This window comes from Schistocerca americana, chromosome 3 (genome assembly GCF_021461395.2).
Source record: "Schistocerca americana isolate TAMUIC-IGC-003095 chromosome 3, iqSchAmer2.1, whole genome shotgun sequence".
Taxonomy (NCBI): domain Eukaryota; kingdom Metazoa; phylum Arthropoda; class Insecta; order Orthoptera; family Acrididae; genus Schistocerca; species Schistocerca americana.
Window position 1 is genome coordinate 7151263 of NC_060121.1, and position 20941 is coordinate 7172203.

Sequence of the window (20941 nt, forward strand, 5' to 3'; positions counted from 1 at the left end):
GACCATGAAAAACAGAAATAGCATAGGGATTGTATACAAAAGCACAATGCCGACTTAAGTATAAGAAGAGTGAATCTTCTAAGAATTTTTGCCTTGAGCGGCTCATGGGAGACCAGCATTAGATTCAGATGCACCAGTGCAGGTTTTCTGTATCCGTTTGACCTTCACATTGACCATGAAACACAGAAATTGCATCGGGATTTATTACAAAATGCACAATGCCAAATGACGTACAAGAAGAGTGAGTCCTCTAAGAGTTTGTGCTTCGAGCGGCTCCTGAGAGACCAGTATTTGATTCCGATGCAGCTGCGCAGGTTTACTGTATCCCTTGGACCTTCACATTGACCATGAAAGACAGAAATTGCATCGGGATTGAAACCAAAAGGGACAATGCCGACTTAAGTAAAAGAAGTGTGAATCTTCTGCGAGTTTGTGCTTTGAGCGGCTCCTGGGATACCAGTATTAGATTCCGTAGCACTAGTGCTGGTTTAACGTATCCCTTGGACCTTTACATCGACCATGAAACATAGAAATTGCATCGGGATTGAATACAAAAGGCACAACGGCGACTTAAATACAAGAAGTGTGAATGTGCTAAGAGTTCGTGCTTTGAGCGGCTACTTGTGAGACCAGAATTAGATTCCGATGCACCAATGCAGGTTTACTGTATTCCTTGGACTTTCTCATTGACCATGAAGCACCGAAATTGCATCGGTGTTGAATACATAAGGCACAATGACGACTTAAGTAATAGATGAGTAAAACTTCTAAGAATTTGAGATTTGAGCTGCTCATGGGAGAACAGTATCAGACTCAGATGCACCAGTGCAGGTTTTCTGTATGCGTTTGACCTTCACTTTGACCATGAAACGCGGAAGTGGCATCGGTAACGAATACAAAAGGGACATTGCCGACTTAAGTACAAGAAGAGTGAATTTTCTAAGAGTTTGTGGTTTGAGCGGCTCCTGGGAGTACCGTCTTAGATTCTGATGCACCAGCGCAGGTTTACCGTATCCCTTGGACCTTCACATTGTCCATGAAACTCAGAAATTGCACCGGGATTGAATACGAAACGGACAATGCCGACTTAAGTACAAGAGGAGTGAATTTTCTATGAGTTTGTGCTATGAGCGGCTCCTGGGAGACCAGTATTAAATTCCGATGCACCAGTGCAGGTTTACTGTATCCCTTGAACCTTCACATTGACCACGATACAAAGAAATTGCATCGGGATTGAATACAAAAGGCACAATGCCGACTAAAGTACAAGAAGAGTGAATCTTCAAAGAGTTTGTGATTTGAGCGGCTCCTGGCAGACGAGTATTAGATTCCGATGCACCAGTGCATTTTTACTGTATCCCTTGGACTTTCGCATTGACCATGAAACAAAGACATTGCATCTAGATTGAATACTAAGAGTACAATGGCGACTTAAGTATAAGATGAGTGAATCTCCCAAGAGTTTGTGCTTTCAGCGGCTCCTGGGATACCAGTATCAGATTGCGATGCACTAGTGCAGGTTTACCGTTTCCCTTGGACCTTCACATTGACCATGAAACACAGAAAATGCACCAAGATTGAATAGGAAAGGGACAATGCCGACTTCAGTACAAGAAGAGTGAATCTTCTGCGAGTTTGTGCTTTGAGCGGCTCCTGGGATACCAGTATTAGACTCCGATGCACCAGTGCACGTTGACTGTATCCCTTGGATCTTCAAATTGACCATGAAACACAGATATCGCATCGGGATTGAATACGATAGGCACAATGACGACTTAAGTACAAGCAGAGTGAATCTTCTAAGAATTTGAGCTTTGAGCGGCACATGGGAGAACAGTATCAGACTCAGATGCACCAGTGCAGGTTTTCTGTATGCGTTTGACCTTCACTTTGACCATGAAACACGGAAATTGCATCGGGATCGAATACGAATGGGACTATGCCGACTTAAGTACAAGAAGAGTGAATTTTCTAAGAGTTTGTGGTTTGAGCGGCTCCTGGGAGTACTGTCTTAGATTCTGATGCACCAGCGCAGGTTTACCGTATCCCTTGGACCTTCACATTGACCATGAAACACAGAAATTTCATCGGGATTGAATACAAAAGGCACAATAGCGACTTAAGTACAAGATGAGTGAATCTTGTAAGAGTTTGTGCTTTAAGCGCCTGCTTGGGAGACCAGTATTAGATTCCGACTGAAGTACAAGAGGAGTTATTCTTCTAAGAGTTTCTACTTTGAGCGGCTCCTTGGGGACCAGTATTAGATTCCGGTGCACCAGTGCAGATTTACTGTATCTTTTGGACCTTCACGTTCACCATGAAACACAGAAATTGCATCGGCATTGATTACAAAAGGGACAATGCAAACTTAAGTACTAGAAGAGTGAATCTTCTACGAGTTTGTGGTTTGAGCGGCTTCTGGGAGACCTGTTCTAGATTCCGATACACGAGTGCAAGTTTACCGTATCCCTTTGACCTTCACATTGACCATGAACACAGAAATTGCATCGGGATTGGATACAAAAGGGACCATGCCCACTTAAGTACAAGAAGAGTGAATCTTCTAAGACTTAATGCTTTGAGCGGCTCCTGGGAGACCAGTATGAGATTCCGATGCACCAGTGCTGGCTTACTGTATCCCTTGGGCCTTCACATTGACAATGAAACACAGATATTGAATCGGGATCTAATACAAAAAGCACAATGCCGACTTAAGTACAAGAAGAGTGAGTTTTCTAAGAGTTTGTGCTATGAGCGGCTATTGGGAGACCAGTACTTGATTCCGATGCAACAGGGCAGGGTTACTGTATCCCTTGGCCCTTCACATTGACCATGAAACACAGAAATTGCATCGGGATTGTATACAAAGTTCACAATGCCGACTTAAGTACAAGATGAGTGAATCTTCTGAGAGTTTGTTCGTTGTGCGGCTCCTGGGACACCAGTAGTAGATTCCGATGCACCAGTCCGGTTTACTGTATCCCTTGGACCTTCACATTGACAATGAAATACAGAAATTACTTCGGGACTGAAAACCAAAGAGACAATGCCGACTTAAATACAAAAAGAGTGAATTTTCTTAGAGTTTGAGATTTTAGAGGCTCCTGGGAGACCAGTATCAGATTCCGTTGTATCAGTGCAGGTTTACTGTATCAGTTGGACCTTCACATTGACCATGAAACACAGAAATTGCATCGGAATTGAATACAAAAAGCACAATGCTGACTTAAGTACAAGAGGAGTGAATTTTCTAAGATTTTGTGCTTTGAGCGGTTCCTGGGAGACCAGGATAAGATTCCGATTTACCTGTGCTCGTTTACTGTATCCCTTGGACCTTCACATTGACCATAAAATACAGAAATTGCATCGGGATTGAATGCAAGAGGGACAATGCCGACTTAAGTACAAGAAGAGTGAATCCTCTAAGAGGTTGTGGTTTGAGCGGCTCCTGGGAGACCAGTTTCAGATTACGATGCACCATTGCAGGTTTACTGTACCCCTTGGACGTTCACATTGACCATGAGACACAGTAATTGCATCGGGTTTGAATACAAAGGAGACAATGCCGATTGAGGTACAACAAGACTGAATCTTCTAAGAATTTGTGTTTGAGCGGCTCCTGGGAGACCAGTATTAGAATCCGATGCACCAGTGCAGGTTTACTCTATCCCTCGGACCTTCACATTGACCATCAAACACAGAAATTGCATTGGGATTGAATACGAAAGACACAATGCCGACTTAAGTACAAGAAGAGTGAATCTTCTAAGAGTTTGTCCTTTGAGCGGCCCCTGGGAGACCAGTATTAGATTCCGATGCACTGGTGGAGGTTAACTGTATCCCTTGGACTTTCACATTGACCATGAAGAACAGAAATTGCATCGGGATTGAATACGAAAGGCACAATGCCGACTTAAATACAGGATGAGTGAATCTTCTGAGAGTTTGTGGTTTGGGCGGCTCCTGGGAGACCAGTATTAGATTACGATGCATCAGTGCACGTTTACTGTATCCCTTGGACATTCAATATGACCATGAAACACAGAAATTGCGTCGGGATCGAATGCAAAATCACAATGCCGACTTAAGTACATGAAGAGTGAATCTTTAAGAGTCTTTGTTTTGAGTGGCTTCTCGGACATCAGTATTGGATTCCGATGCACCAGTGCCGGTTTACTGTATCCCTTGGAACTTCACATTGACCTTGAAACACAGAATTAGCATCGGGATTAAATACAAAATGGACATTCCCGACTTAAGTACAAGAAGAGTGAACTTTCTAAGAGTTTGTGGTTTGAGCTGCAGCTGGGAGACAAGTATTAGATTCTGATGCACCAGTGAAAGTTTACTGTATCCCTTGGGCCTTCACATTGACCATGAAACACAGAAATCAGATCCTGATTGAATACAAAAGGCACTATACCGAATCCAGTAAAGAAGAGTGAATCTTCTAAGAACTTGTGCTTTGAACGCCTCCTTGGAGACCAGTATCAGATTCCGATGCACCAGTGCAGGTTTACTGTATCCCTTGGACCTTCACATTGACCAAGAAACACTGAAATTGCATTGGGATTGAATACAAAAGGGACAATGCCAACTTAAGTACAAGAAGAGTGAATCTTCTAAGAGTTTGTGCTTTGAGTGGCTCGATGGGAGACCAGTATTAGATTCCGATGCACCAGTGCAGGTTTACTGTATCCCTCGGACGTTCACATTGACCATGAAACACACACACTGCATCAGGATTGAATACAAAATGCACAATTCCGACTCAAGTACAAGAAGAGTGAGTCTTCTAAGAGTTTGTGTTTGAGTGGCTCTTGGAGACCAGTATTAGATTCCGATGCACCAGTGCTGTCTTACTGTATCCCTTGGACCTTTACATTCACCGTGTAACACAGAAATTGCATCGGGATTGAATACAAAAGGCACAATGCCGACTTAAGTACAAGAAGAGTGAATCTTCTAAGAGTTTGTGCTTTGAGTGGCTCGATGGAAGGCCAGTATTAGTCTCCGATGCACCAGTGCAGAATTACTGTATCCGTTGGACGTTCGCATTGACCATGAAGCACAGAATTTGCAACGGGATTGAATTCAAAATGTACAATGCCGACGTAGGTACAAGAAAAGTGATTCTCCTAAGAGTTTGTACTTTTAGCGGCTCCTTGCAGACCAGTAGTAGATTACGATGCACCAGTGCAGGTTTGCTGTATTCCTTGGACCTTCACATTGACCATGAGACACAGAATTTTCATCGGCAATGAACACGAAAGGAACAATGCCGACATAAGTACATAAAGAGTGACTCTTCTAAGAGTTTGTGTTTTTGGTGGCTCCTGCGAGACCAGTATTAGAATCCGAAGCACAAGTGCAGGTTTATGGTATCCCTTGGACTTTCGCATTGACCATGAAACACAGAAATTGCAACGGAATTGAATACAAAAGGCACAATGCCAACTTAAATACAAGTAGAGTGTGTTATCTACGAATTTGAGGATTGAGCGGCTCCTGGGAGACCTGTATTAGATTCCGATGCACCATTGCACGTTTACTGTATCCCTTTGACCTTCACATTGACCATGAAACACAGAAATTGCATCGGGATTGAATTCTAAAGAGACAATGCTGACTTAACTACAAAAAGAATGAATTTTCTAAGAAATTGTGGTTTGAGCGGCTCCTGGGAGACCAGTATTAGATTCCGATGCACCAGTGCAGGTTTACTGTATCCCTTGGACCTTCATATTGACCATGAAACACACAATTGCATCGGGATTGATTACACGATAGACAACGAGGAGTTATGTACAAGAACAGTGAATCTTCTAAGAGTTAGTGGTTTGAGCGGCGCCTGGGAGACCAGTATTAGATTCCGATGCACCAGTGCAGGTTTACTGTTTCCCTTGGACCTTCACATTAACCAGGAAAGACAGAAATTGCATCGGGATTGAAATCAAAAAGGACAATGCCGACTAAAGTACAAGCACAGTAAATCTTCTAAGAGTTTGTGCATTGAGCGGCTCCTGGGACACCAGTACTAGATTCCAACGCACCAGTGCAGGTTTACCGTATCCCTTGGACCTTCACTTTGACCATGAAACACAGAAATTGCTTCGGGATTGAATACAAAAGGGGCAATGCCAACTTAAGTACAAGAAGAGTGAATCTTCTAAGAGTTTGTGCTTTGAGAGGCTCCCGGCAGACCAGTGTTAGCTTCCGATGCACCAGTGCTGTCCTACTGTATCCCTTGGATCTTTGCATTCACCGTGGAACACAGAAATTGCATCGGGATTAAATACAAAAGGCACAATGCCAACTTAAGTACAAGAAGAGTGTATCTTCTAAGAGTTTGACTTTTGAGCGGCCCCTGGGAGACCAGTATTAGATTCCGATGCACCAGTGCAGGTTAACTGTATCCCTTGGACTTTCACATTGACCATGAAACACAGAAATCGCATCGGGATTGAATACGAAAGGAACAATGCCGACTTAAGTACAAGAAGAATGAATCTTCTAAGTGCTTTTGCTTTGAGCGGCTCCTTGGGGGACCAGTATTAGATTCCGATGCACCGGTGCAGGTTTACAGCATCCCTTGGACTTTCACATTAACCATGAAGCACAGAAATTTCATCGGGATTGAATACAAAAGGAACGATGCCGACCTAAGTACAAGAAGAGTGAATTTTCTAAGAGTTAGTGTTTTGAACGGCTCCTGGGAGACCAGTATTATATTCCGTTGCACCAGGGCAGGTTTACTTTATCACTTGGACCTGCACATTGACCATGAAACACAGAAATTGCATCGGGACTGAATACAAAATGCACAATGCCGACTAAAGTACAAGAAGAGAGAATCTTCTAAGAGTTTTTGCTTTGAGCATCTCCTGGGAGACCAGTATTAGATTCCGATGCACAAGTGCAGGTTTACCATATCCATTGGACCATTACATTGACCATGAAACACAGAAATTGCATCGGGATTGAATACAAAAGGCACAATGCCGACTAAAGTGGAAGAAGAGAGAATCTTCTAAGAGTTTTTGCTTTGAGCATCTCCTGGGAGATTATATTCCGATGCACCAGTGCAGGATTACTTTATCACTTGGACCTGCACATTGGCCATGAAACACAGAAATAGCATCGGGATTGAGTACAAGAGTGACAATGCGGACTTATGTACAAGAAGAGTGAATCTTCTAAGAGTTTGTGGTTTGAGCGGCTCCTGGGAGACCAGTATTTGATTCCGATGCACCAGTGCAGGTTCACTGTCTACATCTACATCTACATCTATATTGATACTCCGCAAGCCACCCAACGGTGTGTGGCGGAGGGCACTTTACGTGCCACTGTCATTACCTCCCTTTCCTGTTCCAGTCGTGTATGACTCGCGGGAAGAACGACTGTCTGAAAGCCTCTGTGCGCGCTCTAATCTCTCTAATTTTACATTCGTGATCTCCTCGGGAGGTATAAGTAGGGGGAAGCAATATACTCGATACCTCATCCAGAAACGCACCCTCTCGAAACCTGACGAGCAAGCTACACCGCGATGCAGAGCGCCTCTCTTGCAGAGTCTGCCACTTGAGTTTATTAAACATCTCCGTAACGCTATCACGGTTACGAAATAACCCTGTGACGAAACGCGCCGCTCTTCTTTGGATCTTCTCTATCTCCTCTGTCAGACCGATCTGATACGGATCCCACACTGATGAGCAATACTCAAGTATAGGTCGAACGAGTGTTTTGTAAGCCACCTCCTTTGTTGATGGACTACATTTCCTAAGCACTCTCCCAATGAATCTCAACCTGGTACCCGCCTTACCAACAATTAATTTTATATGATCATTCCACTTCAAATCGTTCTGCACGCATACTCCCAGATATTTTACAGTAGTAACTGCTACCAGTGTTTGTTCCGCTATCATATAAACATACAATAAAGGATTCTTCTTTCTATGTTTTCGCAATACACTGCATTTGTCTATGTTAAGGGTCAGTTCCCACTCCCTGCACCAAGTGCCTATCCGCTGCAGATCTTCTTGCATTTCGCTACAATTTTCTAATGCTGCAACTTCTCTGTATACTACAGCATCATCCGCGAAAAGCCGCATGGAACTTCCGACAATATCTACTAGGTCATTTATATATATTGTGAAAAGCAATGGTCCCATAACACTCCCCTGTGGCACGCCAGAGGTTACTTTAACGTCTGTAGACGTCTCTCCATTGATAACAACATGCTGTGATCTGTTTGCTAAAAACTCTTCAATCCAGCCACACAGCTGGTCTGATATTCCGTAGGCTCTTACTTTGTTTATCAGGCAGCAGTGTGGAACTGTATCGAACGCCTTCCGGAAGTCAAGAAAAATAGCATCTACCTGGGAGCCTGTATCTAATATTTTCTGGGTCTCATGAACAAATAAAGCGAGTTGGGTCTCACACGATCGCTGTTTCCGGAATCCATGTTGAGTCCTACATAGTAGATTCTGGGTTTCCAGAAATGACATGATACGCGAGCAAAAAACATGTTCTAAAATTCTACAAGAGATCGACGTCAGAGATATAGGTCTATAGTTTTGCGCATCTGCTCGACGACCCTTCTTGAAGACTGGGACTACCTGTGCTCTTTTCCAATCATTTGGAATGCTCCGTTCCTCTAGAGACTTGCGGTACACGGCTGTTAGAAGGGGGGCAAGTTCTTTCGCGTACTCTGTGTAGAATCGAATTGGTATCCCATCAGGTCCAGTGGGCTTTCCTCTATTGAGTGATTGCAGTTGCTTTTCTATTCCTTGGACACTTATTTCGATGTCAGCCATTTTTTCGTTTGTGCTAGGATTTAGAGTAGGAACTGCAGTGCGGTCTTCCTCTGTGAAACAGCTTTGGAAAAAGGTGTATAGTATTTCAGCTTTACGCGTGTCATCCTCTGTTTCAATGCCATCATGACCCCGTAGTGTCTGGATATGCTGTTTCGAGCCACTTACTGATTTAACGTAAGACCAGAACTTCCTAGGATTTTCTGTCAAGTCGGTACATAGAATTTTACTTTCGAATTCAATGAACGCTTCACGCATAGCCCTCCTTACGCTAACTTTGACATCGTTTAGCTTCTGTTTGTCTGAGAGGTTTTGGCTGCGTTTAAACTTGGAGTGGAGCTCTCTTTGCTTTCACAGTAGTTTCCTAACTTTGATGTTGTACCACGGTGGGTTTTTCCCGTCCCTCACAGTTTTACTCGGCACGTACCTGTCTAAAACGCATTTTACGATTGCCTTGAACTTTTTCCATAATCACTCAACATTGTCAGTTTCGGAACAGAAATTTTCGTTTTGATCTGTTAGGTAGTCTGAAATCTGCCTTCTATTACTCTTGCTAAACAGATAAACCTTCCTCCCTTTTTTTATATTCCTATTAACTTCCATATTCAGGGATCCTGCAACGGCCTTACGATCACTGATTCCCTGTTCAGTACATACAGAGTCGAAAAGTTCGGGTGTGTTTGTTATCAGTAGGTCCGAGATGTTATCTCCACGAGTCGGTTCTCTGTTTAATTGCTCGAGGTAATTTTCGGATAGTGCACTCAGAATAATGTCACTCAATGCTCTGTCCCTACCACCCGTCCTAAACATCTGAGTGTCCCAGTCTATATCTGGTAAATTGAAATCTCCACCTAAGACTATAACATGCTGAGAAAATTTATGTGAAATGTATTCCAAATTTTCTCTCAGGTGTTCTGCCACTAATGCTGCTGAGTCGGGAGGTCGGTAAAAGGAGCTAATTATTAACCTAGTTCAGTTGTTTAGTGCAACCTCCACCCATAATAATTCACAGGAACTATCCACTTCTACTTCACTACAGGATAAAGAACTACTAACAGCGACGACCACTCCATCACCGGTTGCATGCAATCTATCCTTTCTAAACACCGTCTGTACCTTTGTAAAAATTTCGGCAGAATTTATCTCTGGCTTAAGCCAGCTTTCTGTACCTATAACGATTTCAGCTTGGACCTTCACATTGACCATGAGACACAGAAATATCATCGGGATTGAATACAAAAGGCACAATACTGATTTAAGTACGAGAAGAGTGAATCTTCTAAGAGTTTGTGCTTTGAGCGGCTCCTGGGAGACCAGTATTAGATTCTGATGCACCAGTGCAGGTTTACCGTATCCCTTGGGGCTTCACATTGACCATGAAACACAGAAATTGTATCGGGATTGGATCCAAAAGGCACAATGAAAACTTAAATACAAGATGAGAGAATCTTCTAAGAGTTTGTGGTTTGAGCGGCTCCTGGGAGACCAGTATTAGATTCCGATGCACCAGTGCAGGTTTACTGTATCCCTTGGACCTTCATATTGACCATGAGACACAGAAATATCATCGGGATTGAATACAAAAGTCAGAATGCTGATTTAAGTACAAGAAGAGTGAATCTTCTAAGAGTTTGTGCTTTGAGCGGCTCCTGGGAGACCAGTATTAGATTCTGATGTACCAGTGCAGGTTAACTGTATCCCCTGGAGCTTCACATTGACCATGAAACACAGAAATTGTATCGGCATTGAATCCAAAAGGCTCAATGCCGACTTAAATACAAGATGAGAGAATCTTCTAAGAGTTTGTGATTTGAGCGGCTCCTGAGAGACCAGTACTAGTTTCCGACGCACCAGTGCAGGTTTACCGTATCCCATGGACCTTACCTTTGACCATGAAACACAGAAATTGCATTGGGATTGAATACAAAAGGCACAATGCCAACTTAAGTACAAGAAGTGTGGATCTTCTAAGAGTTTGTGCTTTGAGAGGCTCCTGGCAGACCAGTATTAGATTCCGATGCATCAGTGCTGGTTTACTGTATCCCTTGGACCTTTACATTCACCATGGAACACAGAAATTGCATCGGGATTGAATACAAAAGGCACAATGCCGACTTAAGTACAAAAAGAGTGAATCTTCTAAGAGTTTAAGATTTAAGCGGCTCCTGGCAGACCATTATTAGATTCCGATGCACCAGTGCAGGTTTACTGTATCACTTGCACCTTCACATTGTCCATTTAACACAGAAATTGCATCGGGATTGAATACAAGATGCACAATACCGTCTTAAGTACAAGAAGAGTGAATCTTCTAAAAGTATGTGCTTTGAGCGGCTCATGGGAGCCCAGTATTAGATTCCGATGCACAAGTGCAGGTCTACTGTATCCCTTGGAGCTTCACATTGACCATGAAACACAGATTTTGCATTGGGATTCAACACAAAAGGCACAATGCCGACTTAAGTACAAGAAGAGTGAGTCTTCTAAGGGTTTGTGCATTGAGCGGCTCCTGGGAGACCAGCATTATATTCCGATGCACCAGTGCAGGTTTACTGTATCCATTGGACCTTCACATTGACCATCAAACACAGAAATTGCATCGGGATTGAATTCAAAAGACACAATGCCGACTTAAGTACAAGAAGAGTGAATCTTCTAAGAGTTTGTGCTTTGAGCGGCTCCTGGGAGACCAGTATTGGATTCCGATGCCCCAGTGCAGGTTTACTGTATCCCTTGGACCTTCACATTGAGCATGAATCACAGAAATTGCATCGGGAATGTATACAAAATTCACAATGCTGAATTAAGTTCAAGAAAAGAGAACCTTCAAAGAGTTTGTGCTTTGAGCGGCCCCTGGGAGACCAGTATTAGATTCCGATGCACCAGGGCAGGTTTACTGTATTCTTTGGACCTTCACGTTGACCATGAAACACAGATATTGCATCGGGATTGAATACGAAAGGCACAATGCCGTCTTGAGTACAAGAAGAGTGAATCTTCTAAGAGTTTGTGCTTTGAGCGGCTCCTGGGAGACCAGTATTAAATTCCTATGCAGCAGTGCAGGTTTACTGTATCCCTCGGACCTTCACGTGGACCATGAAACACAGAAATTGCATCGGGATTGAATACAAAATGCACAATGCCAACTTAAGTACAAGAAGAGTGAATCACCTAAGAGTTTGTGGTTTGAGCGGCTCCTGGGAGACCTGTAATAGATTCCGATGCACCAGTTCACGTTCACTGTATTCCTTGGACCTTCACATTGACCATGAAGCACAGTAATTGCATCGGGATGTAATGCAAAAGGCACAATGTCGACTTAAGTACAAGAAGAGTGAATCTTCTAAGAGTTTGTGATTTGTGCGTCTCCTGGGTGACCAGTATTAGAATCCGATGCACCAGTGCACGTTTACTGTATCCCTCTTACCTTCACATTGACCATCAAACACAGAAATTGCATCGGGGTTGGATACAAAAAGGACAATGCCGACTTAAGTACAAGTAGAGTAAATTTTCTAAGAGTTTGTGGTTTGAGCGGCTCTTGGGAGACCAGCATTCGATTCCGATGCACCAGTGAAGGTTTACTGCATAACTTGTACCTTCAAATTGACTATGAAACATAGAAATCGCATCGTGACTGAATACAAAAGGCACAATGCCGGATAATGTACAATAAGAGCGAATCTTCTAAGATCTTGTGATTTCAGCGTCTCATTGGAGACCAGTATTAGATTCCGATGCACCGCTGCAGGTTTACCGTATCCTTTGGACCTTCACATTGTCCATGTAACACAGAAATTGCATCGAGATTAATACAAAAGTTACAATGTCGACTTAAGTAAAAGAAGAGTGAATCTTCTAAAAATTTGTGCTTTGAGCGGCTCCTGGGAGACCAGTATTAGATTCCGATGCACCAGTGCAGGTTTACCATATCCATTGGACCATTACATTGACCATGAAACACAGAAATTGCATCGGGATTGAATACACAAGGCACAATGCCGACTAAAGTACAAGAAGAGAGAATCTTCTAAGAGTTTTTGCTTTGAGCATCTCCTGGGAGACCAGTATTATATTCCGTTGCACCAGGGCAGGTTTACGTTATCACTTGGACCTGCACATTGACCATGAAACACAGAAATTGCATCGGGACTGAATACAAAATGCACAATGCCGACTGAAGTACAAGAAGAGAGAATCTTCTAAGAGTTTTTGCTTTGAGCATCTCCTGGGAGACCATTATTAGATTCCGATGCACCAGTGCAGGTTTACAATATCCATTGGACCATTACATTGACCATGAAACACAGAAATTCCATCGGGATTGAATACAAAAGGCACAATGCCGACTAAAGTGCAAGAAGAGAGAATCTTCTAAGAGTTTTTGCTTTGAGCATCTCCTGCGAGATTATATTCCGATGCACCAGTGCAGGATTACTTTATCACTTGGACCTGCACATTGGCCATGAAACACAGAAATAGCATCGGGATTGAGTACAAGAGTGACAATGCGGACTTATGTACAAGAAGAGTGAATCTTCTAAGAGTTTGTGGTTTGAGCGGCTCCTGGGAGACCAGTATTAGTTTCCGATGCACCAGTGCAGGATTGCTGTCTACATCTACATCTACATCTATATTGATACTCCGCAAGCCACCCAACGGTGTGTGGCGGAGGGCACTTTACGTGCCACTGTCATTACCTCCCTTTCCTGTTCCAGTCGTGTATGGTTCGCGGGAAGAACGACTGTCTGAAAGCCTCCGTGCACGCTCTAATCTCTCTCATTTTACATTCGTGATCTCCTCGGGAGGTATAAGTAGGGGGAAGCAATATACTCGATACCTCATCCAGAAACGCACCCTCTCGAAACCTGGCGAGCAAGCTACACCGCGATGCAGAGCGCCTCTTTTGCAGAGTCTGCCACTTGAGTTTATTAAACATCTCCGTAACGCTATCACGGTTACCAAATAACCCTGTGACGAAACGCGCCGCTCTTCTTTGGATCTTCTCTATCTCCTCCATCAGACCGATCTGGTACGGATCCCACACTGATGAGCAATACTCAAGTATAGGTCGAACGAGTGTTTTGTAAGCCACCTCCTTTGTTGATGGACTACATTTTCTAAGCACTCTCCCAATGAATCTCAACCTGGTACCCGCCTCACCAACAATTAATTTTATGTGATCATTCCACTTCAAATAGTTCGGCACGCATACTCCCAGATATTTTACAGAAGTAACTGCTACCAGTGTTTGTTCCGCTATCATATAATCATACAATAAAGGATCCTTCTTTCTATGTTTTCGCAATACACTACATTTGTCTATGTTAAGGGTCAGTTCCCACTCCCTGCACCAAGTGCCTATCCGCTGCAGATCTTCTTGCATTTCGCTACAATTTTCTAATGCTGCAACTTCTCTGTATACTACAGCATCATCCGCGAAAAGCCGCATGGAACTTCCGACAATATCTACTAGGTCATTTATATATATTGTGAAAAGCAATGGTCCCATAACACTCCCCTGTGGCACGCCAGAGGTTACTTTAACGTCTGTAGACGTCTCTCCATTGATAACAACATGCTGTGATCTGTTTGCTAAAAACTCTTCAATCCAGCCACACAGCTGGTCTGATATTCCGTAGGCTCTTACTTTGTTTATCAGGCGACAGTGCGGAACTGTATCGAACGCCTTCCGGAAGTCAAGAAAAATAGCATCTACCTGGGAGCCTGTATCTGATATTTTCTGGGTCTCATGAACAAATAAAGCGAGTTGGGTCTCACACGATCAATGTTTCCGGAATCCATGTTGAGTCCTACATAGTAGATTCTGGGTTTCCAGAAATGACATGATACGCGAGCAAAAAACATGTTCTAAAATTCTACAAGAGATCGACGTCAGAGATATAGGTCTATAGTTTTGCGCATCTGCTCGACGACCCTTCTTGAAGACTGGGACTACCTGTGCTCTTTTCCAATCATTTGGAATGCTCCGTTCCTCTAGAGACTTGCGGTACACGGCTGTTAGAAGGGGGGCAAGTTCTTTTGCGTACTCTGTGTAGAATCGAATTGGTATCCCATCAGGTCCAGTGGGCTTTCCTCTATTGAGTGATTGCAGTTGCTTTTCTATTCCTTGGACACTTATTTCGATGTCAGCCATTTTTTCGTTTGTGCGAGGATTTAGAGTAGGAACTGCAGTGCGGTCTTCCTCTGTGAAACAGCTTTGGAAAAAGGTGTATAGTATTTCAGCTATACGCGTGTCATCCTCTGTTTCAATGCCATCATGACCCCATAGTGTCTGGATATGCTGTTTCGAGCCACTTACTGATTTAACGTAAGACCAGAACTTCCTAGGATTTTCTGTCAAGTCGGTACATAGAATTTTACTTTCGAATTCAATGAACGCTTCACGCATAGCCCTCCTTACGCTAACTTTGACATCGTTTAGCTTCTGTTTGTCTGAGAGGTTTTGGCTGCGTTTAAACTTGGAGTGGAGCTCTCTTTGCTTTCACAGTAGTTTCCTAACTTTGATGTTGTACCACGGTGGGTTTTTCCCGTCCCTCACAGTTTTACTCGGCACGTACCTGTCTAAAACGCATTTTACGATTGCCTTGAACTTTTTCCATAAACACTCAACATTGTCAGTTTCGGAACAGAAATTTTCGTTTTGATCTGTTAGGTAGTCTGAAATCTGCCTTCTATTACTCTTGCTAAACAGATAAACCTTCCTCCCTTTTTTTATATTCCTATTAACTTCCATATTCAGGGATCCTGCAACGGCCTTATGATCACTGATTCCCTGTTCTGTACATACAGAGTCAAAAAGTTCGGGTGTGTTTGTTATCAGTAGGTCCGAGATGTTATCTCCACGAGTCGGTTCTCTGTTTAATTGCTCGAGGTAATTTTCGGATAGTGCACTCAGAATAATGTCACTCAATGCTCTGTCCCTACCACCCGTCCTAAACATCTGAGTGTCCCAGTCTATATCTGGTAAATTGAAATCTCCACCTAAGACTATAACATGCTGAGAAAATTTATGTGAAATGTATTCCAAATTTTCTCTCAGGTGTTCTGCCACTAATGCTGCTGAGTCGGGAGGTCGGTAAAAGGAGCCATTTATTAACCTAGTTCGGTTGTTTAGTGCAACCTCCACCCATAATAATTCACAGGAACTATCCACTTCTACTTCACTACAGGATAAAGAACTACTAACAGCGACGACCACTCCATCACCGGTTGCATGCAATCTATCCTTTCTAAACACCGTCTGTACCTTTGTAAAAATTTCGGCAGAATTTATCTCTGGCTTAAGCCAGCTTTCTGTACCTATAACGATTTCAGCTTGGACCGTCACATTGACCATGAGACACAGAAATATCATCGGGATTGAATACAAAAGGCACAATACTGATTTAAGTACGAGAAGAGTGAATCTTCTAAGAGTTTGTGCTTTGAGCGGCTCCTGGGAGACCAGTATTAGATTCTGATGCACCAGTGCAGGTTTACCATATCCCATGGTGCTTCACATTGACCATGAAACACAGATATTGTATCGGGATTGAACCCAAAAGGCACAATGAAAACTTAAATACAAGATGAGAGAGTCTTCTAAGAGTTTGTGGTTTGAGCGGCTCCTGGGAGACCAGTATTAGATTCCGATGCACCAGTGCAGGTTCACTGTATCCCTTGGACCTTCATATTGACCATGAGACAAAGAAATATCATCGGGATTGAATACAAAAGGCACAATGCTGATTTAAGTACAAGAAGAGTGAATCTTCTAAGAGTTTGTGCTTTGAGCGGCTCCTGGGAGACCAATATTAGATTCTGATGCACCAGTGCAGGTTAACTGAATCCCTTGGAGCTTCACATTGACCATGAAAATCAGAAATTGTATCGGGATTGAATCCAAAAGGCACAATGCCGACTTAAATACAAGATGAGAGAATCTTCAAGGAGTTTGTGATTTGAGCGGCTCCTGAGAGACCAGTACTAGTTTCCGACGCACCAGTGCAGGTTTACCGTATCCCATGGACCTTACCTTTGACCATGAAACACAGAAATTGCATCGGGATTGAATACAAAAGGCACAATGCCAACTTAAGTACAAGAAGTGTGGATCTTCTAAGAGTTTGTGCTTTGAGAGGCTCCTGGCAGACCAGTATTAGATTCCGATGCATCAGTGCTGGTTTACTGTATCCCTTGGACCTTTACATTCACCATGGAACACAGAAATTGCATCGGGATTGAATACAAAATGCACAATACCGTCTTAAGTACAAGAAGACTGAATCTTCTAAAAGTATGTGCTTTGAGCGGCTCATGGGAGCCCAGTATTAGATTCCGATGCACAAGTGCAGGTCTACTGTATCCCTTGGAGCTTCACATTGACCATGAAACACAGATTTTGCGTTGGGATTCAACACAAAAGACACAATGCCGACTTAAGTACAAGAAGAGTGAGTCTTCTAAGAGTTTGTGCATTGAGCGGCTCCTGGGAGACCAGTATTAGATTCCGATGCACCAGTGCAGGTTTACTGTATCCCTTGGACCTTCACATTGACCATCAAACACAGAAATTGCATCGGGATTGAATTCAAAAGACACAATGCCGACTTATGTACAAGAAGAGTGAATCTTCTAAGAGTTTGTGCTTTGAGCGGCTCCTGGGAGACCAGTATTGGATTCCGATGCCCCAGTGCAGGTTTACTGTATCCCTTGGACCTTCACATTGAGCATGAATCACAGAATTTCCATCGGGAATGAATACAAAAGGGACAATGCTGAATTAAGTACAAGAAAAGTGAATCTTCAAAGAGTTTGTGCTTTGAGCGGCCCCTGGGAGACCAGTATTAGATTCCGATGCACCAGGGCAGGGTTACTGTATTCTTTGGACCTTCACGTTGACCATGAAACACAGATATTGCATCGGGATTGAATACGAAAGGCACAATGCCGTCTTGAGTACAAGAAGAGTGAATCTTCTAAGAGTTTGTGCTTTGAGCGGCTCCTGGGAGACCAGTATTAAATTCCTATGCAGCAGTGCAGGTTTACTGTATCCCTCGGACCTTCACGTGGACCATGAAACACAGAAATTGCATCGGGATTGAATACAAAATGCACAGTGCCAACTTAAGTACAAGAAGAGTGAATCACCTAAGAGTTTGTGGTTTGAGCGGCTCCTGGGAGACCTGTAATAGATTCCGATGCACCAGTTCACGTTCACTGTATTCCTTGGACCTTCACATTGACCATGAAGCACAGTAATTGCATCGGGATGTAATGCAAAAGGCACAATGTCGACTTAAGTACAAGAAGAGTGAATCTTCTAAGAGTTTGTGATTTGTGCGTCTCCTGGGTGACCAGTATTAGAATCCGATGCACCAGTGCACGTTTACTGTATCCCTCTTACCTTCACATTGACCATCAAACACAGAAATTGCATCGGGGTTGGATACAAAAAGGACAATGCCGACTTAAGTACAAGTAGAGTAAATTTTCTAAGAGTTTGTGGTTTGAGCGGCTCTTGGGAGACCAGCATTCGATTCCGATGCACCAGTGAAGGTTTACTGCATAACTTGTACCTTCAAATTGACTATGAAACATAGAAATCGCATCGTGACTGAGTACAAAAGGCACAATGAAGGATAATGTACAATAAGAGCGAATCTTCTAAGATCTTGTGATTTCAGCGTCTCATGGGAGACCAGTATTAGATTCCGATGCACCGCTGCAGGTTTACCGTATCCTTTGGACCTTCACATTGTCCATGTAACACAGAAATTGCATCGAGATTAATACAAAAGTTACAATGTCGACTTAAGTAAAAGAAGAGTGAATCTTCTAAAAATTTGTGCTTTGAGCGGCTCCTGGGAGACCAGTATTAGATTCCGATGCACCAGTGCAGGTTTACCATATCCATTGGACCATTACATTGACCATGAAACACAGAAATTGCATCGGGATTGAATACACAAGGCACAATGCCGACTAAAGTACAAGAAGAGAGAATCTTCTAAGAGTTTTTGCTTTGAGCATCTCCTGGGAGACCAGTATTATATTCCGTTGCACCAGGGCAGGTTTACGTTATCACTTGGACCTGCACATTGACCATGAAACACAGAAATTGCATCGGGACTGAATACAAAATGCACAATGCCGACTGAAGTACAAGAAGAGAGAATCTTCTAAGAGTTTTTGCTTTGAGCATCTCCTGGGAGACCATTATTAGATTCAGATGCACCAGTGCAGGTTTACCATATCCATTGGACCATTACATTGACCATGAAACACAGAAATTCCATCGGGATTGAATACAAAAGGCACAATGCCGACTAAAGTGCAAGAAGAGAGAATCTTCTAAGAGTTTTTGCTTTGAGCATCTCCTGGGAGATTATATTCCGATGCACCAGTGCAGGATTACTTTATCACTTGGACCTGCACATTGGCCATGAAACACAGAAATAGCATCGGGATTGAGTACAAGAGTGACAATGCGGACTTATGTACAAGAAGAGTGAATCTTCTAAGAGTTTGTGGTTTGAGCGGCTCCTGGGAGACCAGTATTAGATTCCGATGCACCAGTGCAGGATTGCTGTCTACATCTACATCTACATCTATATTGATACTCCGCAAGCCACCCAACGGTGTGTGGCGGAGGGCACTTTACGTGCCACTGTCATTACCTCCCTTTCCTGTTCCAGTCGTGTATGGTTCGCGGGAAGAACGACTGTCTGAAAGCCTCCGTGCACGCTCTAATCTCTCTCATTTTACATTCGTGATCTCCTCGGGATGTATAAGTAGGGGGAAGCAATATACTCGATACCTCATCCAGAAACGCACCCTCTCGAAACCTGGCGAGCATGCTACACCGCGATGCAGAGCGCCTCTTTTGCAGAGTCTGCCACTTGAGTTTATTAAACATCTCCGTAACGCTATCACGGTTACCAAATAACCCTGTGACGAAACGCGCCGCTCTTCTTTGGATCTTCTCTATCTCCTCCGTCAGACCGATCTGGTACGGATCCCACACTGATGAGCAATACTCAAGTATAGGTCGAACGAGTGTTTTGTAAGCCACCTCCTTTGTTGATGGACTACATTTTCTAAGCACTCTCCCAATGAATCTCAACCTGGTACCCGCCTCACCAACAATTAATTTTATGTGATCATTCCACTTCAAATCGTTCGGCACGCATACTCCCAGATATTTTACAGAAGTAACTGCTACCAGTGTTTGTTCCGCTATCATATAATCATACAATAAAGGATCCTTCTTTCTATGTTTTCGCAATACACTACATTTGTCTATGTTAAGGGTCAGTTCCCACTCCCTGCACCAAGTGCCTATCCGCTGCAGATCTTCTTGCATTTCGCTACAATTTTCTAATGCTGCAACTTCTCTGTATACTACAGCATCATCCGCGAAAAGCCGCATGGAACTTCCGACAATATCTACTAGGTCATTTATATATATTGTGAAAAGCAATGGTCCCATAATACTCCCCTGTGGCACGCCAGAGGTTACTTTAACGTCTGTAGACGTCTCTCCATTGATAACAACATGCTGTGATCTGTTTGCTAAAAACTCTTCAATCCAGCCACACAGCTGGTCTGATATTCCGTAGGCTCTTACTTTGTTTATCAGGCGACAGTGCGGAACTGTATCGAACGCCTTCCGGAAGTCAAGAAAAATAGCATCTACCTGGGAGCCTGTATCTGATATTTTCTGGGTCTCATGAACAAATAAAGCGAGTTGGGTCTCACACGATCAATGTTTCCGGAATCCATGTTGAGTCCTACATAGTAGATTCTGGGTTTCCAGAAATGACATGATACGCGAGCAAAAAACATGTTCTAAATTTCTACAAGAGATCGACGTCAGAGATATAGGTCTATAGTTTTGCGCATCTGCTCGACGACCCTTCTTGAAGACTGGGACTACCTGTGCTCTTTTCCAATCATTTGGAACGCTCCGTTCCTCTAGAGACTTGCGGTACACGGCTGTTAGAAGGGGGGCAAGTTCTTTCGCGTACTCTGTGTAGAATCGAATTGGTATCCCATCAGGTCCAGTGGGCTTTCCTCTATTGAGTGATTGCAGTTGCTTTTCTATTCCTTGGACACTTATTTCGATG